Genomic DNA, 25,307 nt, shown 5'->3' with positions numbered 1-25,307 from the left:
GTGCTTCATCTGTGCTATTTCAAATATTTCCTTTCCTTTTTTCGAGCAAACAGTGATGCTAGCATTTAGTAGTCCTCTTGTCTTTGCACAACAGGATCATCTTCCTCTGAAGAAGAATATGGAGTACGTGAAGTGACTAGTTCCGATTATGCTAGGATAAAGAAGCCATGTCTATATTATCATCAGAAGGAGCAGTTGAAGGATGGTTACATTACTCCCCACAAGACCAAACTAATTTCAGCTTAGAAGCACTGACAAAATCTCCATTTTTTTGCTGTGATGCGCGAGTACAATGTTGTTCTAGGATTCTTTCTGGTGAGTTCCATTTTTCTAAAAGTGTGCTCTACATGGACCATGTATGTGCCTGTTGAAACTGTCATTTCATAGTACAGTTTGCTCTATACTAATCACTTTTTTGTATTTGTGCAAACAGGGGTGCTTAGCTTGATTTCAATGGGAACTGCACAAAATGTTCATGAATACATCGAATCATTCATTTCCACCACAAGAAAGGAGGTGTCGATAAGTTCAAGGTGTTGCAACATATAAGGGAGAAATCATACAAGCTACGCGCGAATTTGGTTGATTTTGGTGGAACGGCACAAAAAGAACAGCTGGTTTATGTAGCACGAGGTGCCATGTCAATGTCCGAACTGATGGCAAACCCTGCCCATTCCACAATCGTAGGCATTTGATATTTTGGAATGGGACAACCTTGTCAAATTTTGCTCATTGATTTTAGCAAGACATGCGTTTGATATTTTCGAATGGGACGCCCTTGCTGTCAGCAGCGTCGATCAATTTTTTCTTTATTCTTTAGTTGTGAAGTAAATATTGCCTCTGACATGTGAGTCGCTGAGATGCATAATCATCGATTGTTTTGAATGTTCTCTACGAATTGCTAGGCCTATGTGTTTGATTGTAATGTACAGAAACGCTAAAAACCTGCTCAAACTCTTTGTACTCCTTCTGTTCCTTTTTACTTCGCACATTGTGAAAGTGCATACTTTTTTGTATAAGATTGGTCAAAGTAGAGATACTTTGACTGCAGACAAAACTTGTATGCAGACTAGAAAGGACCCGAGGGAGTACATGTGAAATTGCTGCAAACGAGGTGATCACCCTGGGAATAATGCTAGTACATATTGTTTTGCATGTTCATCCAATGCCAGTGATACAGGAATTCGAACTAATCGAAATAAATTCATTCATACACGGTCGGATTTCATATAAACATGCCAGATTAAAATACATTTCATACATTCTTCAACTAAAAAGAGGTGCGCTGGAGGTATAATTAATTAACTGAAGCTACCCACCTGTGTCCCACTGAGCCGAAGAGAAGATTCAGTGACTTAACTGCAGGTGCAGTTGCGTAACTGACATGTGGCCTGTTGGGCCCATGTGTCAGTCAGCCAACTACACCAGTGGTTAAGTAGAAGTAGCGTTATTCTCCAGCAGAACTCCCCGACTCCACGTCGCCGCCAAGAAGCTAACCGGCCGTCAATGGTCAACCCGCCTAGCTTGGCTTCAACAGGAGGGTAGCAGCGGTGGCCTTACTTGGACCCGAGCGGCGGCGACCCACGGTGTTCTACTCTTCCTTGTTTTCTGTGTGGCGCGACCTCGTTGGCAGCGGGGCAGGGCCTCGGCGGAGCCGGCAATGTCCTCTGTCTCGTTGTCGGCGGGTGGCGCGGCCTCGTTGGCAGCGGGGCAGGGCCTCGGCGGAGCCGGTGATGTCCTCTGTCTTGTTGTCGGCGGGCGGCGCCTCAGCGGAGCAGTGGAAATCATCCCCCGCGTTGCCGGCAGGGTGGGGCCTCGGCTGAGCCGGCGATGTCCTCTGCCTCGTTGTTGGCGGGGCGGGGCCTCGGCGGAGCCGGCGGTGTCCTTTGCCTCGTTGGCATCGCGGGGCCTCGGCGGAGCAGGGCCTCATCGACGCCAGCAGAGCGGGGACTCGTCGGAGCCGGCATTGTCCTCTGCCTCGTCCTCGGTCTCGCCAAACAGTGCCTCGCCCGCTTCATCACCCTCTTTGCTAGCCTCTTTGTAGGCGGCCGTAGCCTCCCCCACCCGCATGTGGTCCAGCCAGCGCTCGAGGCGGCCCTTGCGGGCGGAGCGGTACAAGTCGAGCAGCGCCTCCTGCTCCGCCCGCTCCGCGGCGATCTGCTCCTCCGCCTGCAGGTGCTCCTGGAGGAGATGGTGGTTGTAGGCGGCGTCGGCCTGCGCCTCCCGGAACTGCTCCTGACACATCTGCCTCACACTGCCCATATATTGGGCACGGGCCTCGCTGATGGTCATGGTGCAATGGAACAACGAGGATGGTGCGGAGGAGGGGGTTGGCGCCGGATCATCGACTACCATGTTCTCCATTAGGACGTCGTCGTCCTCCGGCTGCCTGCCGGCCAGCAGGTCGGCAGCAATGGCTGCCATCTCCTTGTGGTCCGTTGTCCGCCTGTCCCAAAGAGCGCTGGAGCGTGAGGACGCCATGGTGGGTAGTAGTGGTGTGGATAGGAGAAAGGGAACGGATGAAAATGACTGTGGCAATGGCCGGCGCAGCAGTTTATATAGCAATGGTGGGCGGGCGGAGGGACGGACGTGTGGCACTAGAATAGCCGCCTCGGCAACCGCGGATCATTAATGTGGGCGGCAGATGGGCAGATGGACGACACTTGTGTCATTTGAAGGCGGAGCAATCGCCTGCACCGGGAAGCGGGGCGGGCGGCGCTGACTGTTTCAGGCGGAAAGCGCGTGCGGACGAGGAGATGACTTTACTTGGAGAGGATGACTATGGGGACCCACCAGGTCCATAGCCTCACGTACGCAAGTGCCTCCTTATTATGTATATATATATATGCATAAAACTATATTCCCTCCGTCTAGGTGAATAAGTTGTATTAGAAGGTGCATCACGACCTAGGTGCAAGCAGATTGGTGGAAAAAAGAATATTTCTCTCTTCTAAACACAACATTTAATCACAGCAGTTAAGAGGATGCCTTATTAGCTACCCATGCAGCCGTCATAATTCATAGCATGCAAAGCGCTTTTATTTCTTGCCTAATAACCGCATGGACATGCTGCATGCATTGGTCCTTGCCCGAGCAAAAAAAGGGAGGAAAGGGGTTTCCACGGGAGACAACGAGGCAGAGGTGGAAGCGCTCGCTGGAGTTATTTATTTTGCTCCCCCCTGGTTTCCTGACATCATGGTCTCACACCATTGCCAACCTATGTAGTACTAGTCAATAAACGAGAGAATTGCACAAGAAGCGGCCGACAGCTGGGACCAAGCAGCTCGAGAAGTATTTGTGTTTTTTGAGGTGTGAGCACTGTAGAGTTTTTCGATGTTTAGCCCAGATATTAATTTTTCTCCTCTAAACAACAACGAAAACATCGCTGCAGGTATTAACTGGGCAGGCTGTGGCCCGTCTAGCCCAGGCCAGATATCCAGCCCAGATATTAATTTTTTTCAAGCTGAAAATGGCTAGCCCAGCTATATTTTTTTAGGAATACCCAGGCAAGGTTAAGTTGTTATTCTCCGCCCCGCTGGGCTGCAAATCTTTCCTAGGAGGGATGCATTAGGCTTAACAAGAAAATGGTCTTTAAGAAATAATAAATGGGATGTAATTATAAAAACTTGGCAGTAACTATAAAAAATGCACCAAACATGTGATCACTTTATAAAATATTATTTTTCGATATTGAAAATTTTAATTTCATTAATTGTTGCGAGCGCAATGTTGCGTTGGATTTTTATGTAATATAAATTTATATTCAAATTTTATTTAATCTGACTAGAAATTTCGGGATAAAAATATTTCGGATCCCATCAAAATGTGGGAAATTTTATTGAATTCTGTTTTGAACGGTTGGTTGAAATGGGCTGTACTTTTAACAAACTGTAAATGGGTTGTAGTAAATTCCATTAGAATTCAAAAATGGGCTACACATTCTTACAAATCTCAAATGGGCTATAAGTTCTCTGCCACACACTTTTGGCCTTACTAAGTTGACGCGTCCCCTAAAAAAACAGAGTTGACGAATATGCAAGGCTTTGTCAACTTATAGTCAACACACGGTTCTAGCAGCAGTGGCCGTTGGATGTCCATCCAACGGATGCCGTGCTTCTTCTTCAACCTTGGATATTCTAGCTTCACCCGCCCAAAAAATGATTCCTCCCCCTGACATCTGGGGCGCACCGTTTTGGAAGCTGACCTGTGGGCCTACTAAGTTGACGTACCAAGGGCTTTGTCAACTTAGTCAATATAAACAATTCTAGCTGCAGTGACCGTATGATGTCCATCCAACGGCCGTAGTGCTTCTTCAACCTCTGGTCTTCTTGCTCCAGCCGCCCAAAGCAGCATCGGTCGTGCCGCCTGCTCCTGCCTCCCGTGGCCGGCTGTGCTGCCGTGGAGGCCTCACCGCCCCCTACTATTCCCACTGCTGTCCAGGCCCTGCGGCGACGGCAGCCTCACACCGCAGCCGAATGAGTGAACCCCCATACTCATCTCCACGTGGGCATCCACTGCCGCGTCTTCACCGGCTTCGCGTTGTCCCCTTCCTAGGCCTCGCCGTCGTCCACTGCCCTAGTGCTCTCGGCGCGGCGTGGTCAACATGGAAGGAACGACTTCCATCGGACGTGGACTGTACGTGGAGAGGCTGACAGCTGGGTCCACGGCGGCAGCAAGGAAGTGCCTCCTTATTACGCGGAAAATAATGATTCCTCCACCTGACAGCAGGGACCCACCGGACGGGCCACAAGTATTTTGCAAAAAAAATCGTTTCCCCCTGGCTGCTGGGACCCACCGGATGGGCCACCGTATTTCACAAAAAAAATGTTCCCCCCGCTGTCAACTCGGACCCACTGGAAGTGCCTCCTTATTACGCACAAAAAATTAATACTCCCCTGGTTAGCTGGGACCCACCTTGCTGGGAGGCTGACTTGTGGACCTACTAAGTTGACGGGGACGAAGGGCTTTCTCAACTTAGTCAATATGAACGATTCTAGCTCCAGTGACCGTACGATGTCCATCCAACGGTTGTAGTTCTTCTTCAACCTCTGGTCTTCTTGCTCCAGCCGCCCAAAGCAGCGCCGATCGTGTCGCATGCTCCTGCCTCTCGTGGCCGGCTATGCTGCCGCAGAGGCCTCACCGCCCACTACTATTCCCACCGCTGGCCAGGCCCTGCGGTGACGGCAACCTCACACTGCTGCCGAACCAGTGAACCCTCGTAGTCCTCTTCGCGCGGGCTTCCACTGTCGCGTCGTCCCCTTCCTAGGCCTCGCCGTCGTCCACCGTCATGGTGCTCTCCGCGCGGCATGGTCAACGTGGTCAAGGAACGACTTCCATGGGAAGAGTGCTGTACGTGGAGAGGCTGATAGCTGGCTCAACGGCCACAACCTAGTTTTTCGTGATTTGCCAAGTAAGTCGCTTTGTCAGGCCTGTTGGGCTGCAAATCTTTCAAGACGAGGAGAGCTTTCATTCGGCTGGCCGAGAAAATGGCCCATCAGTAATGAGAAATGGGTTGTACATTTTTAAAACACATCAAATCGGCAATTAGTTTCAAATATCTTTTTTTCATTTCAAGATTTTAAATTACATTAATTTTTATGCGTGGAGAATTTATTGGATTTTATATTGATATACATTTATTTTTAAAATCAGTTTGAATGTGAGTCAAAATTTCGGGATTAAAAATAGTTCGGGCCGCACCGAAATTTTCTAACCGTTGCCACAATATGGGCTGTAATGCTAACAAAAAGAATATGAGCTACAAAAAACCTTAAGAATTAGCAAATGGGCTGTAAATTATTAGAAATAATGGCAGATGGGATGTATGCTGTTTTCCATAGATTTGAGACTTTCCTAAAAAAAGGTTGATGCACAAGCACTGACTGTTGGATGTCCATCCAACGGCCATCGTGCTTCTTCAATCTCTGCTCTTCCTGCTCCAGCCGCTCAAACAAGCGCCGGCGGGATTGCCTGCTCCCTCCTCCTCGCGGCCGGCTGTGCTGCCGCGCAGGCCTCACCGCCCGACCGTACTCCCATCGCTGGCCTAGCCATCCCTCTACTCACCCACACCTGCTGTTATTCTCCGGCGACGGCAGACGAACCAGTAAACCCTCGTACAGTCTTACTCCCCTCCACGTGGGAAACAACTGCCGAGTCTTCCCTGCCTCCGTGTCGTCCCCTTCCTAGGCCTCGCCGTCGTCCATCACCCTGGTGCTCTCGGCACGGCGTGGTCAACATGGTCAAGGAACGACTTCCATCGGACGTGGACTATATGTGGAGAGGCTGACAGCTGGGTCCACGGCCGCAACAAGGAAGTGCCTCCTTATTACGCGGAAAATAATGATTCCTCCACCTGACAGCTGGGACCCACCGGATGGGCCACTGTATTTCGTGAAAAAAATGTTTCCCCCTGACTGCTGGGACTCACCAGCTACATCTTCGCACGCAATGAAGTGTGTTCGGGCAAAACAAATGATTCGCCCCCTGACTGTTAGGACCCACTAGCTACATCTTCACAGGCAAGGAAGTGCCTGACAGTCGGGACCCACCTGGTCGAAGCATACGTAGCGTTGTCATTCTGGTCAGGAACATGTACGTACATACTGGTCGATGTAGAGGCGCGCAAGTGTCATAGTAGAGGCGCACACGTAGCATGTACACGTACGTACAGCGGCCAGGGTGCAAGAAAGAAAATATGGCCACATATGTGTACATATAGGCGTGGTCTCAAACGCCTACTCGCGCATACGTACGGCCAGGGGTCATGTACATGGTTGGGATGGAACGGAGAAACAACATCGTCGTAGTGTTCATGGGGACGCAACGGAATGCGTCGTGTTCATGGGGAGGCAACGGAATGCGTCGTGTTCATGGGGAGGCAACAGAACGCGTGGGAGCCAACTGGCTGGGTCAGAATGGAATGTGTGGTCATGTTCATCGGGAGGGCTTGGACGGAACAGGCGATGGAAATGAGGCCTGACGTACCGCACAATGGAGGAAACGGACCTCCTACGTTCAGAACGGGGTCCTGTTGATCGGAGGGGTCTGGCGTACCGCAGAATGGAGGAAACGGACCTCCTACGGTCGAAACGGGGGTCCTGTTCATCGGGAGGGGTGTGGCGTATCGCAAAACGGACGAAACGGACTTGTGTTGGAGCGCTACGGTCGAAACGGCGGTCCTGTTCATCGGGAGGGGTGTGGTGTACCACAAAACGGGACTCCATGAGATACTGTTCATCTCCACCGGCGACCCCCTCCAGCCTCCACGAACTACTGTTCATCCAACGTCGACCACCTCCAGCCTCCACCTGCAACTGTTCATCCACGGGCTCCTGTTCATCCAGCCTCCACCGTGCGCTACTCCACCGGCTACTGTTCAACCAGCCCTCTCCATGGGCTCGTGTTCAACCACCCCTCCACGGGCTATTGTTCATCCTGCCCTCCATCGTCTACTGTTCATCCTGCCCTCCACGGGGTGGTCCTGTTCATCCAGCCCTCCACGGGGTCCTGTTCATCCAGCCCCAACCGGCTCGATCGATCGGGGTCCTGTTCATCCAGAGGCAACACCACGGGGTCCTGTTCATCCACCCCCACCAGGAACTGTTCATCCACCCCCCCTCCCGCAACGCTCATTGTTCATCCAGAGGCAGCATCGATCGGCTTCAGTTAGCAGCAGTAGCGAAGGAATCGCTCGATCGGGTTCAGTTAACAGCCATCGATCGATCGCTCGGGTTGAGTAACGCATAGCCTGCAATGCAATCGCTCGGGTTCAGTTAGAGCCCAACGCCTCACTCGGGTTCAGTTAGAGCCAACGCCTCGCACACACGCGCGTACATGTACGAGAGAAACGCGCATCGCTCGGTCTCCAACCTCCCACCGTAACCGGGAACTCCTCGAAATTTTCCTCGCCCTCGCTTCTACCACGGTTTTTTCCGTCCTGGACGGCCCAAAGAATGTCATGCAGCTGCGTCTCCAGCCCGCCCAGGACGAAAAGCCCATTTCCTATCATGATTTTTTGTCATAGAAGTAGGAGCCCACCACATCTATGATGATACCGGGTTTTGTCACAATTATGGTCATAGAAGTGTCATATGTATGACAGAAAAAAAATTCGTTTGGCCCAAAATGTCATGGATGTGTCTTTTTTTTGTAGTGATGCCCGTCGTTGACACGGGCGAATCCGGCGGAAGAGCATGATCTGGACCATGTCGACGAGCTTGATTTTCTTCCTCATCATGTTCCTGATGCAGGTCTGGAGTCCGATCAGCTCTACCGAAGAACCCCAGGACAGGCCCTTCTCTTTCCAGGAAGTGAGCCGCGTTGGGATTCCGGATCGAAATTTAGGAGCCGCCGCCCAATTGGTGTCGCGCGGCTCGGTGATGTAGAACCACCCTGATTGCCACCCCTTTATGGTCTCCACATAGGAGCCTTCGAGCCAGGTGACATTAGGCATCTTGCCCACCATGGCGCCTCTGCACTCTGTCTGCTGGCTCACCACCACCTTCGGTTTGACATTGAAGGTCTTCAGCCACAGGCTGAAATGGGGCTTGATGCAGAGGAAGGCCTCGCACATGACGATAAACGCTGAGATGTTGAGGATGAAATTGGGGGCCAGATCATGAAAATCCAGTCCGTAGTAGAACATGAGCCCGCGGACAAACGGGTGGAGGGGAAATCCTAGTCCATGGATGAAGTGGGTAAGAAAAACTACCCTCTCATGGGGTTCGGGCGTAGGGATGATCTGCCCTGCATCTGGCAGCCGGTGAGTGATATCCGCGGCCAGATATCCGGCTTCCCGTAACTTTGTGATGTTGTCCTCCGTGACGGCGAAGACCATCCACTTGCCTCCCGCTCCGGACATGCTTGGAGTGGTTTGAGAAGAAAGACGCAAACTTGGGTGCTGGAGCTCGAGTGTGTGAGAGTGGGTAAGCAAGGAGGAAGAAGGCGTGGGTGAAAAGAGTGAATCCTAATCCCTTTATAAGGGCAGCAGAGGCGATGCACCTCCCCACTTGCCTGGTAAAATCACTTATTCCCCAAGCGCTGTAATTGATGGCGTGGTTGGGTTACCCACGTCCGTATTGATGAGAATCCTATAATAAGGGGGACACGATCTCTGCTTTGACAAGACGTGTCAAGAAAACCGCCTCGCGATATGTGCGGTGCTGGTTGAGAAAAACGGTTTGAATAATGACCAGGCCATGTCGTGATGTCATGCTGTCAAAACATGTCAGCAGATTAGATTTGTGGAAATATTAGATTTGTCAAAACATGTCGTGCTGTCAAAACGGTGGTATGGGGAACTTGTTTTGCAGAGCCGGACACTATCCTTGTGTTCAAAATCTTCCATAGAGTATTCGGAGGAGGAACCCTCCTTGCAATGCCGAAGACAATACTGCGTGCCGGACTCATCGTCATTGAAGCCTGGTTCAGGGGCTACTGAGGGAGTCCTGGATTAGGGGGTCTCCGGACAGCCGGACTATATCCTTTGGTCGGACTGTTGGACTATAAAGATACAAGATTGAAGACTTCGTCCCGTGTCCGGATGGGACTCTCCTTGTCGTGGAAGGCAATCTAGGCAATACGGATATGGAGATCTCCTCCCTTGTAACCAACTCTGTGTAACCCTAGCCCCCTCCAGTGTCTATATAAACCGGAGGGTTTAGTCCGTAGGACAACAGACAATCATACCATAGGCTAGCTTCTAGGGTTTAGCCTTTATGATCTCGTGGTAGATCAACTCTTGTAATACTCATATCATCAAGAACAATCAAGCAGGACATAGGGTATTACCTCCATGAAGACGGCCCAAACCTGGGTAAACATCGTGTCACCTGCCTCCTATTACCATCCACCTTAGACGCACAGTTCGGGACCCCCTACCCGAGATCTGCCGGTTTTGACACCGACACCATCCATTCCTGAAGAAGCAATGATGATAAAAGTTCAGATATCCTCCTTGTAACAAGCAAGTAGAGGATGTGTTAAAGGCTTACCTTGTTGGCGAGGTGGGTAATGTCGTGCCCGCGGTCCGAATCTATGGCAGGCGGCGTCTCATTGTCTTTGAAGAGCAACTTCCAGACATCTTCGTGAGTAGTTTCGAAGAGCCTCTTCAGGGTTTGGTGCTTCTTCGGATTGAACTCCCATAAAGGGCGACTTCGGCTTTGGCACGGGACAATCCGGCGAACTAGCATCACGTGGATTACATCGCCGAGCTTGATATCTTTATCCATCATCCTTTGAACGCGTGTCTGCAGCGCTATCAGCTCGTATGACGAAGACAAATTCGGGCTCTTCTCAACCCAGGAGGTGAGTCACATTGGAGTGCCGGAGTTGAATTCGGCAGCTGCGGCCTAGCTGGCGCCGCGGGGTTCTGTGATATAGAACCACAGTTTCTGCCATTCCTTGACAGTCTCCACGAAAGTGCCTTTCGGCCAGGAGACATTGGTCAGCTTGCTCACCATGGCGCCTCCGCATTCCGCGTGCTGGCCATCCACCACCTTCGGCTTCATGTTGAAGACCTTGAGCCACAGCCCAAAGTGGGGTTGGATGCAGAGGAAGGCCTCACACACGACGATGAACGCCGAGATGTTAAGGAAAGAGTTCAGGGCTAGATCATGGAAGTCTAGCCCGTAATAGAATATCAGCCCGCGGACGAAAGGGTGGAGTGGAAACCCTAGCCCGCGGAGGAAATGAGGGATGAATACCACCCTCTCGTTGGGCTTCGGCGTGGGGACGACTTTCCCCTTGGCTAGAAGAAGGCGGTGGGCGATTTCCTTCGCCAGGTACCCGGCCGCCCGAAGCTCAGTAATGTCCTTCTCCTTGACGGAGGAGGCCATCCACTTTCCTTGACCTCCGTATTCGGGCATGGTTGACTGCTTTCTCGAGTAGGGGAAGATGAGAACTTGGGCTCTAGAGCTCAAGAGTGGGAGGGCAGAGGAAGAGAGAAGGCATGGGATAAGAAGGGAAATCCTTATCCCCTTATAAAGGCAGTGAATATTGAACGCCTCCCCACTCGCCCTAAAACTCGCCTATTCCCAAGGGTTGTGTAAACGGCACGGTTGGGTTACCCATGCCCGTATTGATGAGAATCCCGCAATAAGGGGACATGATCTCTGCTTTGACAAGACGTGCCAATGAAAACCGCATCTCGAAACGCGGAACGGCGGACAAAAACGGTTCGATATAATGACCGAACAGACGTGATGTCATCTTGCAAAAAGTTGTCAGCAGATGGGACTCGTGAAATATTATATTCCCTGCAGTCGTGTGTGGTACTTGTCTTGCAGATCCGGACACCTTCATTTTATCCGAAGACTGTCTTGGAGTATTCGGAAAGTGGAACCCGCCTTGCAATGCCAAAGACAATCTGCGTGCCGAACACATCGTCATTGAAGCCTGGTTCAGGGGCTACTGAGGGAGTCCTGGACTAAGGGGTCCTTGGGTGTTCGATCTATTGGATATGGGCCAGACTAATGGGCCATAAAGATACAAAGACCGAATAATCTACTCGTGTCCGGATAGGACTCTCCTTGGCGTGGAAGGCAAGCTTGGCGACCAACTATGAAGATTCCTTTCTCTGTAACCGACCTTGTGTAACCCTAGATCCCTCCTATGTCTATATAAACCAGAAGTCTAGGTCCGTAGATAGATCCTCATAATCATAGTCAGGCTAGACTTTTAGGGTTTAGTCATTACGATCTCGTGGTAGATCAACTCTTGTAATACTCGTATTCATCAAGATCAATCAAGCAGGAAGTAGGGTATTACCTCCATAGAGAGGGCCCGAACCTGGGTAAACATTGTCTGCCCCGTCTCCTGTTACCATCGATCCTAGACGCACAGTTTGGGACCCCCTACCCGAGATCCGCCGGTTTTGACACCGACAATCTCTTACAGAGACCTTATCAATGGCAAAAGAGAAGAGCCTGGGAAACCTCTCCCTGAGAGGAACAAATGATCCTAAGAAAATCCAAGCATCAAACCTGAAAAGAACAGAGTCCCCCATGTTTATATTAACCTCACAGTGTAGCCGGAAAGCTTCATTAAGTTTGAAGATATCCCTCCAGCAAAAGGAGCCACATAGCACTGTTCCATGGGGCACAAATCCATCATAATAGGTGTTCCAAATGAGGGACACCCAAGGAATATCTGCTTTGTTATAAAACTTAGACAGATGTTTGGTAAGGAGGGCTCTGTTCTGGATGTTCAGGTTAATAATCCCCATGTCACCTTTATCTTTAGGCCTACAAAGTAGAGGCCATGCCGCCAAGGATTGTCTGGGAGTGTCAGAGTTGCCTCTCCATAAGCACTGTCTCATAATTCATTAAATTTGCTTGATAATACTAGCTGGTACACATAAACTGCAAAGAAAATATATGGGCAAGGAAGACAAAACTGATTGAAGCAATCATAATCTAGCCCCTTGATTAAGAAGGCAAGAGCTAGCAGAAAGTCTTCTTTCAACCCTATCCACTACTGGGATTAATTCCTGACTTCTAGGTTTAGTTGTACCCACAGGGAGCCCAAGATAGGTAAAAGGTAGGTTCCCAACCTGACAACCACAAACAGCAGCCAATCTTGCAGTTTCTGCCTCATCCACATATATAGGTAAAATACATGACTTATGGAAGTTAACTCTGAGACCAGTGGAGGCATGAAAATCTTGCAGCATGTCGTTAAGAGCCAGAAGTTGTGAGTCCACAGTAGGCACAATGAGAAGAGTATCATCAGCATACTGAACAATTGGAAAATCCTGATCATGGGTTTGAATGGGCAAAGTAATCTCTCCATTTCTCAGCATGTTATTCACCAAAGTTTGTAGCAGTTCAGCTGCAAGAACAAACAAAGAGGTGAAAGAGGATCACCCTGCCTCACACCCCTTTTATAGATAAATTGCTTTCCAGGCACTCCATTCAGAATGACAGAAGAAGTGTCAGATGACTAAAGCTCTCTAATCCAGCCAATCCATTTGCCGTCAAAACTTTTATGATGCAGAAGCTTGAGGATAAGGTCATGTTCCACAGTATCAAAAGCCTTTGCAAAATATAACTTGAGAATCAAAATGGGTTTTTTGGATTTATGGCACTAATGAATGTACTCCAATGTCCAAGCAATGCAGTACTGAATAGACCTGGACTTTAGAAGCCCATATTGATCCTTGTGAATGCACCTTAAGATAACCTTTTGCAATCTATTTGCTAGGAGCTTAGTCAGAAATTTCAAGCAGGTATTTGTCAAAGAAATGGGCCTGAAGTCATTGGAACCCTTAGGTGACTGTTTATTTAGAATTGAAGTAATCAGAGACCCATTAATGTTGCTAATTGTAATCTTTCCATCATAAAAGTCCTGGAAAAGTTGCAAAAAAATCCTTCTTGATAATATTCCAGCATCTCTTGACAAACAAACCAGTGAAGCCATCAGGGCCAGGCGCCCGATTAGTGGGTAAAAATTTGAGAACCTCATTTATTTCATCCTCAGAAAAAGGAGCAGACAAATTGTCCAGTCCATCCACAGTCTCAATCAAGGAGGCTAGATCAAACCTCATATCAATCCATGTAGAAACACCCATTCTTTCTTTGAAAGTGCCCCATAACATACCAGCCATTTGTTGATAATCAGAAACAATATTTCCATTGTCATCTTGCAGTGAAGAAATAGTGTTCTTCCTGAATCTTTCAGTGGCCATTGCTTGGAAAAACTTTGAGTTTTCCTCCCGAACTTTGATCCATCTGATAGTGCATCTTTGCTTCCAATATATGAACTGCAAATGAAGAAGTTCTTCAATATGGAGCTTTACAGTTTTCCTGAAATTGAACTCAGGTCTTGTTAAAGGCCTCAATTACTCCAAATTATCAAAGAATAAAACCACCTCATTGCAACCTTGAATGGCCTTCTTAAGTTTGGACAAACTAATATACCATTGCTTAAGAACATATCTCAGCCTTTTGAACTTCTCAGTTAGCTTAGCTGTAGCACTAGATTTCTTTTTTCGAGCATTCCATGACTGTTCCACACATTCAAAGAAACCAGGCAAATCCACCCAATAATTTTCAAACCTAAATATTCTGGCCTTAGGTATGGATGTAGCAATGGAGACTACACAAGGTACATTCAGAGGCAGTTCTTGCAAGAGGGTGGACCATTGTGTTGGGATAATCATTAATCCAAGTGGAGGAAGTAAAAAACCAATCAAGTTGTTCAAGCAAGGGATTTTATTGCATGTTGGACCAGGTATAAGATCTTCATTTTAAAGGCAGCTCAAGAAGGCCAAGGTGGCCAATTATCTCATTAAAATAGGAAAATATCTTTGATGTCTCCTCCAGGCAAATTTCTGCTCTCGAGAGATCTTATGAAATTAAAATCTCCCACAAGAAGCCAATTATCATCCACTGGAATGTCCAAATTATATAGCCACTGAACAAAATCATCTCGAGGAGGCCCTTGACAAGGCCCATAAACATTAACCAAAGTCCATTGACTTGCATTATGCACAAAAGTGAATGAAACTATAATTCCATATGGCTGCGTATCCACAAGAATGCCAGAGAAAACATTGGAGCACCACAACATAAGGATACCACCAGAGGCCCCAAAAGAGGGTGAGTAGACAAAGTTATCAAACCTTCTGGGGCAAAATTTTCTAATTGCTTGCTGATCAAAAGATTCACATTTAGTTTCTTGCAAGCAAATAACAGAGCACTCACTTTCTTCAATTTTAGCTCTAACAATTCGTTGTCTGTCCTCAGAATTTAGGCCTCTTACATTCCAACAAAGCACTCTGCAATCTTTTGTTTGTTGTGCATTCATTAATAAACATTAATGTAGAGGCAGATATAATAGTTCACTGCATAACAGTGAAACAAAAGCCTAATATTTAAAGTAGCATCCAAGGACAAAGTGCAATTAGCAAGCAGAAGAGAAACAAGTTTCAGATAACTGGCATGACAAGGGACATGCCTCCCTTGAAGGAAATATGCCCTACAGGCAATAATAAAGTTGTTATTTGTATTTCCTTATATCATGATAAATGTTTATTATTCATGCTAGAATTGTATTAACCGGAAACTTAGTACATGTGTGAATACATAGACAAACAGAGTGTCACTAGTTTGCCTCTACTTGACTAGCTCCTTGAATCAATGATGGTTATGTTTCCTAACCATAGACATGAGTTGCCATTTGATTAACGGGATCACATCATTAGAAAATGATGTGATTGACTTGATCACATCATTAGAGAATGATGTGATTGACTTGATCACACCATACGATGACAAAGGGAACAACGTATAATCATTATGCGGTTTGACCGATAAAGATCTTTGTAGAATATGTGGGAGCCAATATGAACATCCAGGTTCCGCTATTGGTTATTGACCGGAGATGTGTCTCGGTCATGTCTACATAGTTCTCGAACCCATAGGGTCCGCATGCTTAACATTCGGTGACGATTGGTATTATGAGTTTATGTGTTTTGATGAACCGAAGGTAGATCCGAGTCCCGAATTTGATCACGGACATGACGAGGAGTCTCAAAATGGTCGAGACATAAAGATCGATATATTGGAAGCCTATGTTTGGACATCGGAATGGTTCCAGATGAGTTCGGGTATTTTCCGGAGTACCGGGAGGTTACTAGAACCCTCGAGGAGTATATGGGCCTTATTGGGATTTAGGGGAAAGAGAGAGGGGCTGCCTAGGCAGGCCGTGCACCCCTCCCCCCCAAGGCCTAGTCTGAATTGGACTAGGGGGAGGGGCGGTGCCCCCTCCTTCCTTCTCTTCTCTCCTTCCCTTCCTTCTCTCCTACTCCTACTTGGAAAGGGGGAATCCTAATCCCGGTGGGAGTAGGACTCCCTAGGGCGCGCCATAGTAGAGGGTCGGCCCTTCCCCTCCTCCACTCCTTTATATACGGGGGATGGGGCACCCCATAGACACACAAGCTGATCATTGATCTCTTAGCCGTGTGTGGTGCCCCCCTCCACCATAATCCACCTCGGTCTTATCATAGTGGTCCTTAGGCGAAGCCCTGTTCTGGTAGCATCATCATCACCGTCATCATGCCGTCGTGCTGATGAAGCTCTCCCTCGACACTCTGCTGGATCGTGAGTTCGTGGTATGTCACTGAGCCGAACGAATGCAGATCGCGGAGGTGTCGTACCTTTGGTGCTAGGATCGGTCGACCGTGAAGACGTACGACTACATCAACCGCGTTGTCATAACGCTTTCACTTATGGTCTACGAGGGTACATGGACAACACTCTTCCCTCTCGTTGGTATGCATCACCATGATCTTGCCTGTACGTAGGAATTTTTTTGAAATTACTGTGTTACCCAACATCCCTATATGATAATAAAAAGGTCTAATCATCATTAGAAACTGAAGGCTGGGAGGCAGCATCTGAAGAAGCCATAAGATTCTCCATAGTCATCTTCTCTGGTGGGACTCCAAGTGTTGTTCCAATCTGCTGAAGCATAGCAATTGGTGTGGGAGGTGGAACTTTCCCTTGAGTGCTTGCATCCTTGATACGTCTCCAACGTATCTATAATTTTTGATTGCTCCATGCTATATTATCTACTGTTTTGGATGTTTATGGGCTTTATTATACACTTCTATATCATTTTTGGGACTAACCTATTAACCCGGAGATCACAATAGATCGGGAGTTCCGCAGCCAGAAGCCTCCGTAGCCACTGAAAGCCAATCTAGACCCGTTCCGGCACCCTGCTGGAGGGGGAATCCTTCTCCGGTGGCCATCTTTATCATCCCGGTGCTCTCAATGATGAGGAGGGAGTAGTTCTCCCTCGGGGCTGAGGGTATGTACCAGTAGCTATGTGTTTGATCTCTCTCTCTCTCGTGTTCTTGAGATGGTACGATCTTGATGTATCGCGAGCTCTGCTATTATAAATGGATCCTATGATGTTTCTTCCCCCCTCTACTCTCTTGTAATGAATTGAGTTTCCCCTTTGAAGTTATCTTATCAGATTGAGTCTTTAAAGATTTGAGAACACTTGATGTATGTCTTGCCGTGCGTATCTGTGGTGACAATGGGATACCACGTGATTCACTTGATGTATGTTTTGGTGATCAACTTGCGGGTTCCACCCATGAACCTATGCATAGGGGTTGGCACACGTTTTCGTCATGATTCTCCGGTAGAAACTTTGGGGCACTCTTTGAGGTCCTTTGTGCTGGTTGAATAGATGAATATGAGATTGTGTGATGCATATCGTATAATCATACCCACGGACACTTGAGGTGACATTGGAGTATCTAGGTGACATTAGGGTTTTGGTTGATTTGTGTCTTAAGGTGTTATTCTAGTATGAACTCTAGGGCTGTTTGTGACACTTATAGGAATAGCCCAACGGATTGATTGGAAAGAATAACTTTGATGTGGTTTCGTACCCTACCATAATCTCTTCATTTGTTCTCCGCTATTAGTGACTTTGGAGTGAATCTTTGTTGCATGGTGAGGGATGGTTTTGTGATCCAATTATGTTATTATTACTGAGAGAACTTGCACTAGCGGAAGTATGAACCCTAGGCCTTGTTTCCTATCATTGCAATACCGCTTACGCTCACTTTTACCACTTGTTACCTTGCTGTTTTTATAATTTCAGATTACAAATACCTTTATCTACTATCCATATACCACTTGTATCACCATCTCTTCGCCGAACTAGTGCACCTATACAATTTACCATTGTATTGGGTGTGTTGGGGACACAAGAGACTCTTTGTTATTTGGTTGCAGGATTACTTGAGAGAGACCATCTTCATCCTACGCCTCCTACGGATTGATAAACCTTAGGTCATCCACTTGAGGGAAATTTGCTACTGTCCTACAAACCTCTGCACTTGGAGGCCAAACAACGTCTACAAGAAGAAGGTTGTGTAGTAGACATCAAGCTCTTTTCTGGCGCCGTTGCTGGGTAGGTTAGCACTTGAAGGTATATCTTTAGATCTTGCAATCGAGTCTTTTAGTTTCTTGTTTTATCACTAGTTTAGTTTATAAAAGAAAACTACAAAAATGGAATTAAGGTTACCTCATATGCTTCATCTTTTTAATATCTATCATGAAAATAAGGATTCCAATAATTGTGCTCAAGTGCTAGAAGAAGAATGCATTAGAATGTTTGGCACTAAATATTTAAATGATGAGCATGATTGCAATGTTTTTAGTATGAATTCCTTGAATATCCATGATGCTAATGATATGCAAAGCCACAAGCTTGGGGAAGCTATGTTTGATGAAGATGATATTTTTTGTCCCCCAAGTTTTGATGTGCAAATTTATTATGATGAAAGCATGCCTCCTATTTATGATGATTATATTGATGAAAGTGGATTTGGAGAGGTCATGACTTTATTTTGTGATGAATCCACTATTTCGGATGAGGTTCCAATTGATTATGAGAACAAAGTTGCTATCTATGATGATTATTGTGATGACTTGTATGCTATAAAGTATAATGATATCCATGAAACTTGTCATCATGATTTTAGTTTTCAATTGGATTATGCCTCACATGATAGTTATTTTGTTGAGTTTGCTCCCATTATTATTCATGAGAAGAATCTTGCTTATGTGGAGAGTAGTAAATTTTCTATGCTTGTAGATCATGAAAAGAATGCTTTAGGTGCTGGTTATATTGTTGAATTCATTCATTATGCTACTGAAAATTATTATGAGGAAGGAACTTATGCTTGTAGGAATTGCAATAATATCAAGTTTCCTCTCTATGTGCTAAATTTTTTGAAGTTATGCTTGTTTTACCTTCCTATGCAAGTTGATTCTTGTTCCCATAAGTTGTTTGCTCACAAAAACCCTATGCATAGGAAGTGGGTTAGACTTAAATATGCTAGCCATATTCTTCATGATGCTCTCTTTATGTTTCAATTCTTATCCTTTATGTGAGCATCGTTGAAATCATCATGCCTGGCTAGGGGCCTTAAACAATAGCGCTTGTTGGGAGGCAACCCAACTTTATTTTTGTTCCTTGCTTTTTGCTCCTGTTTAGTAATAAATAATTCATCTAGCCTCTGTTTAGATGTGGTTTTTGAAGGAAATATGCCCTAGAGGCAATAATAAAGTTATTATTTATTTCCTTATATCATGATAAATGTTTATTATTCATGATAGAATTGTATTAACCGGAAACATAATACATGTGTGAATACATACACCAACAGTATGTCACTAGTATGCCTCTACTTGACTAGCTTGTTGAATCAAAGATGGTTAAGTTTCCTAGCCATAGACATGAGTTGTCATTTGATTAACGGGGTCACATCACTAGAGAATGATGTGATTGACTTGACCCATTCCGTTAGCATAGCACTTTATCGTTTAGTTTGTTGCTATTACTTTCTTAGTGACTTATACATGTTCCTATGACTATGAGATTATGCAACTCCTGTTTACTGGAGTAACACTTTGTGTGCTACCAAACATCACAACGAAAGTGGGTGATTATAATGGTGCTCTACAGGTGTCTCCAATGGTACTTGTTGGGTTGGCGTATTTCGAGATTAGGATTTGTCACTCCGATTGTCGGAGAGGTATCTCTGGGCCCACTCGGTAATGCACATCACTATAAGCCTTGCAAGCATTGCAACTAATGAGTTAGTTGCGGGATGATGTGTTACGGAACGAGTAAAGAGACTTGCCGGTAACGAGATTGAACTAGGTATTGAGATACCAACGATCGAATCTCAGGGAAGTAATATACCGATGACAAAGGGAACAACGTATGTTGTTATGCAGTTTGACCGATAAAGATCTTCGTAGAATATGTAGGAGCCAATATGAGCATCCAGATTCCGCTATTGGTTATTGACCGGAGACGTGTCTCAGTCATGTCTACATAGTTCTCGAACCCGTAGGGTCCGCACGCTTAAAGTTCGATGACGGTTATATTACGAGTTTATGTGTTTTGATGTACCGAAGGAGTTCTGAGTCCCGGATGAGATCGGGGACATGGCGAGGAGTCTTGAAATTGTCGAGACGTAAAGATCGATATATTGGACGACTATATTCGGAAATCGGAAAGGTTCCGAGTGATTCGGGTATTTTCGGGAGTACCGGGGAGTTACGGGAATTCGTATTGGGCTTTAATGGGCCATACGGGAAAGTAGAGAAACGCCTCAAAGGGTGTCCGCACCCCTCCCCATGGGCTGGTCCGAATTGGACTAGGGAGGGGGGGCACCCCCTTCCTTCCTTCTCCTTTTCCCTTCCCTTTCCTTCCCTCCTACTCCTACTACTTGGAAGGGCTCCTATTTCTACTAGGAAAAGCGGAATCCTACTCCCGGTGGGAGTAGGACTCCTCTAGGGCAAGCCATAGGGAGGGCCGGCCCTCCCCCTCCTCCACTCCTTTATATACCGGGGTAGGGGCACACCAAAGACACAACAATTGATCTGTTTGATCTTTTAGCCGTGTGCGGTGCCACCCTCCACCATAGTCCACCTCGATAAGACTGTAGCGGTGCTTAGGCGAAGCCCTGCGTCGGTAGAACATCAACATTGTCACCACGCCGTCATGCTGACGAAACTCTCCCTCAACACTCGGCTGGATCTGAGTTCGAGGGACGTCCTCGGGCTGAACGTGTGCTGAACTCGGAGGTGTCGTACGTTCGGTACCTGATCGGTCGGATCGTGAAGATGTACGACTACATCAACTGCGTTGTGCTAACGCTTCCGCTTTTGGTCTACGAGGGTACTTGGACAACACTCTCCCCTCTCGTTGTTATGCATCACCATGATCCTGTGTGTGCTTCGGAATTTTTTTGAAATTACTATGTTCCCCAATAGTGGTATCAGAGCCAGGTTTTATGCGTTGATGTAATATGCACGAGTAGAACACAAGTGAGTTTTGGGCGAGATAAGTCATACTGCTTACCAGCATGTCACACTTTGGTTCAGCGGTATTTTTTGATGAAGCGGCCCGGATCGACATTACGCGTACGCTTACGCGAGACTGGTTTTACCGCCGTGCTATGCACACAGGTGACTAGCGGGTGTCAGTTTCTCCAACTTTAGTTGAACCGAGTGTGGCTAGGCCCGGTCCTTTCGAAGGTTAAAACAGCACCAACTTGACAAACTATCATTGTAGTTTTGATGCGTAGGTAAGAACGGTTCTTGCTAAGCCCGTAGCAGCCACGTAAAACATGCAACAACAAAGTAGAGGACGTCTAACTTGTTTTTGCAGGGCATGTTGTGATGTGATATGGTCAAGATGTGATGAGATATAATTTTTTGTATAAGATGATCATGTTTTGTTGAAGTTATCGGCAACTAGCAGAAGCCTTATGGTTGTCTCTTTATTGCATAAGATGCAAGAGACAAATAATTGCTTTACTCTATCGCTATGCAATAGCAATAGTTGTAAGAGCAATAGTTGGCGAGACGACCATGTGACGACACATTGATATAGATCAAGATGATGGAGATCCTGGTGTCATGCCGGTGATGATGGAAATCATGACGATGCTTTGGAGATGGAGATCAAAGGCACAAGATGATGATGGCCATATCATGTCACACATTTTGATTGCATGTGATGTTTATCTTTTATGCATCTTATCTTGATTTGATTGACGGTAGCATTATAAGATCTCTCACTAAATTTCAAGATAAAAAGTGTTCTCCCTGAGTATGCACCATTGCCAAAGTTTGTCGTGCCCAGACACCACGTGATGATCGGGTGTGATAAGCTCTACGTCCATCTAGAACGGAAGCACGCCAGTTTTGCACACGCAGAATACTCAGGTTAAACTTGACGAGCCTAGCATATGCAGATATGGCCTTGGAACACTGAGACCGAAAGGTCGAGCGTGAATCATATAGTAGATATGATCAACATAGTGATGTTCACCATTGAAAGCTACTCCATTTCACGTGATGATCGGTTATGGTTTAGTTGATTTGGATCACATGATCACTTAGATGCTTAGAGGGATGTCTATCTAAGTGGGAGCTCTTAAGTAATTTGATTAATTGAACTTTAATTTATCATGAACTTAGTCCTGGTAGTATTAGCATATCTATGTTGTAGATCAATAGCTCCCCTGTTTTATTTTTGATATGTTCCTAGAGAAAACTAAGTTGAAAGATGTTAGTAGCAATGATGTGGATTGGATCTGTGATATGAGGATTATCCTCATTGCTGCACAGAAGAATTATGTCCTTGATGCACCGCTAAGTGACAGACCTATTGCAGGAGCAGATGCAGACGTTATGAACATTTGGCTAGCTCAATATGATGACTACTTGATAGTTTAGTGCACCATGCTTAACAACTTAGAATCGGGACTTCAAAGACGTTTTGAACGTCATGGATCATATGTGATGTTCCAGGAGTTGAAGTTAATATTTCAAGCAAATACCCGAGTTGAGAGATATGAAGTCTCCAACAAGTTCTATAGCTAAAAGATGGAGGAGAATAGCTCAAGCAGTGAGCATGTGTTCAGATTGTCTGGGTACTACAGTTGCTTGAATTAAGTGGGAGTTAATCTTCCAGATAAAATAGTGATTGGTAGAATTCTCTAGTCACCATCACCAAGTTAGTAGAACGTCGTGATGAACTATAGTATGCAAGGGATGACGAAAACGATTCCCGAGCTTTTCATGATGATGAAATCAATGAAGGTAGAAATCAAGAAAGAGCATCAAGTGTTGATGATTAAAAAGACCACTAGTTTCAAGAAAAGGGCAAAGGGAAGAAGGGGAACTTCAAGAAAAAGGCAAACAAGTTGGAGCTCAAGTGAAGAAGCCCAAGTCTGGATCTATGCCTGAGACTAAGTGCTTCTACTGCAAAGGGACTAGTCACTAGAAGCGTAACTGCCCCAAGTATTTGGCGGATAATAAGGATGGCAAAGTGAACAAAGGTATATTTGATATACATGTTATTGATGAGTACTTTACTAGTGTTTATAGTAACCCCTCGGTATTTGATACTGGTTCAGTTGCTAAGAGTAGTAACTCGAAACGGGAGTTGCAGAATGAACAGAGACTAGTTAAGGGTGAAGTGATGATGTGTGTTGGAAGTGGTTCCAAGATTGATATGATCATCATCGTACACTCCCTACACTTTCGGGATTAGTGTTGAACCCAAATAAGTGTTATTTGGTGTTTACGTTGAGCATGAATATGATTTGATCATGTTTATTGCAATACGGTTATTCATTTAAGTTAGAGAATAATTGTTATTCTGTTTACATGAATAAAACCTTCTATGGTTATGCACCCAACGAAAATGGTTTGTTGAATCTCGATCGTAGTGATACACATATTCATAATATTGAAGCCAAAAGATGCAAAGTTAATAATGATAGTGCAACTTATTTGTGGCACTGCCGTTTAGGTCATATTGGTGTAAAGCACATGAAGAAAATCATGCTGATGGGCTTTTGGAATCACTTGATTATGAATCAGTTGATGCTTGCGAACCATGCCTCATGGGCAAGATGACTAAGACTCCATTCTCCGGAACAATGGAGCGAGCAACAGATTTGTTGGAAATCATACATACTGATGTATGTGGTCCGATGAATATTGAGGATCGCAGCAGGTATCATTATTTTCTGATCTTCACAGATGATTTGAGCAGATATGAGTATATCTACTTGATGAAACACAAGTCTGAAACATTTGAAAAGTTCAAAGAAATTCAGAGTGAAGTGGAGAATCATCGGAACAAAAATAAAAATTTCTACGATATGATCGCAGAAGTAAAAAATTTGAGTTACGAGTTTGGTCTTCAGTTAAAACAATGTGAAATAGTTTCACTACTGACGCCACCTGGAAGACCACAGTGTAATGGTGTGTCCGAACGTCGTAACCGTACTTTATTAGATATGGTGCGATCTATGATGTCTCTTACCGATTTACCACTATTGTTTTGGGGTTATGCATTAGAGACAGATACATTCACATTAAATAGGGCACCATCTAAATCCGTTGAGACGACACCGTATGAACTATGGTTTGGCAAGAAACCTAAGCTGTCTTTCTTAAAGTTTGAGGTTGCAATGCTTATGTGAAAAAGTTTCAACCTGATAAGCTCAAAACCAAATCGGAGAAGTGCATCTTCATAGGATACCCAAAAGAAAATGTTGGGTACACCTTCTATCATAGATCCGAAGGCAAGATATTCATTGCTGAGAATGGATCCTTTCTAGAGAAGGAGTTTCTCTCGAAAGAAGTGAGTGGGAGGAAAGTAGAACTTGATGAGGTAACTATACCTGCTCCCTTATTGGAAAGTAGTTCATCACAGAAATCTGTTCCTGTGACTACCACACCAATTAGTGAGGAAGCTAATGATGATGATCATGTAACTTCAGATCAAGTTACTACCGAACCTCGTAGGTAAACCAGAGTGAGATCCGCACCAGAGTGGTACGGTAATCCTGTTCTGGAGGTCATGTTACTTGACCATGACGAGCCTACGAACTATGAGAAAGCGATGATGAGCCCAGATTCCGTGAAATGGCTTGAGGCCATGAAATCTGAGATGAGATCCATGTATGAGAACAAAGTATGGACTTTGATTGACTTGCCCATTGATCGGCGAGCCATTGAGATTAAATGGATCTTCAAGAGGAAGACGGACGCTGATAGTAGTGTTACTATCTACAAAGCTAGAATTGTCACAAAAAGGTTTTCGACAACTTCAAGGTGTTGACTACGATGAGAGTTTCTCACTCGTATCAATGCTTAAGTCTATCCGAATCATGTTAGAAATTGCCGCATTTTATGAAATGTGGCAAATGGATAAACAAAACTGCATTCCTTAATGGATTTATTAAAGAAGAGTTGTATATGATGCAACCAGAAGGTTTTGTCAATCCTAAAGGTACTAACAAAATATGCAAGCTCCAGCGATCCATGTATGGACTGGTGCAAGCATCTTGGAGTTGGAATATACGCTTTGATAAGTTAATCAAATCATATAGTTTTATACAGACTTGCGGTGAAGCCTGTATTTATAAGAAAGTGAGTGGGAGCAATACAGCATTTCTGATAAGTATATGTGAATGACATATTGTTAATCGGAGATAATATAGAATTATTCTGCAAAGCATAAAGGAATGTTTGAAAGGAGTTTTTCAAAGAAAGACCTCAGTGAAGCTGCTTACATATTGAGCATCACGATCTATAGAGATAGATCAAGATGCTTGATAAGTTTTTCAATGAGCACATACCTTGACAAGATTTTGAGGTAGTTCAAAATGGAACAGTCAAAGAAGGAGTTCTTCCGTGTGTTACAAGGTGTGAAGTTGAGTAAGACTCAAAACCAGACCACGGTAG

The 25,307-nt window shown here is 45.7% G+C and overlaps 1 pseudogene; it reads right to left on the bottom strand.

Moving 5' to 3' along the window:
* The window catches only part of LOC123057123 (uncharacterized), a 122,915-nt pseudogene extending 109,231 nt beyond the window's left edge, over window positions 1-13,684 (bottom strand).
* Window positions 13,685-25,307: the final 11,623 nt, after the last annotated feature.

Source organism: Triticum aestivum, chromosome 3A, assembly GCF_018294505.1.
Source record: "Triticum aestivum cultivar Chinese Spring chromosome 3A, IWGSC CS RefSeq v2.1, whole genome shotgun sequence".
In the NCBI taxonomy this organism is placed as follows: Eukaryota; Viridiplantae; Streptophyta; class Magnoliopsida; order Poales; family Poaceae; genus Triticum; species Triticum aestivum.
The sequence above is the reverse complement of the archived record's forward strand: the minus strand, read 5'-3'. Positions and strand labels throughout refer to the sequence as shown.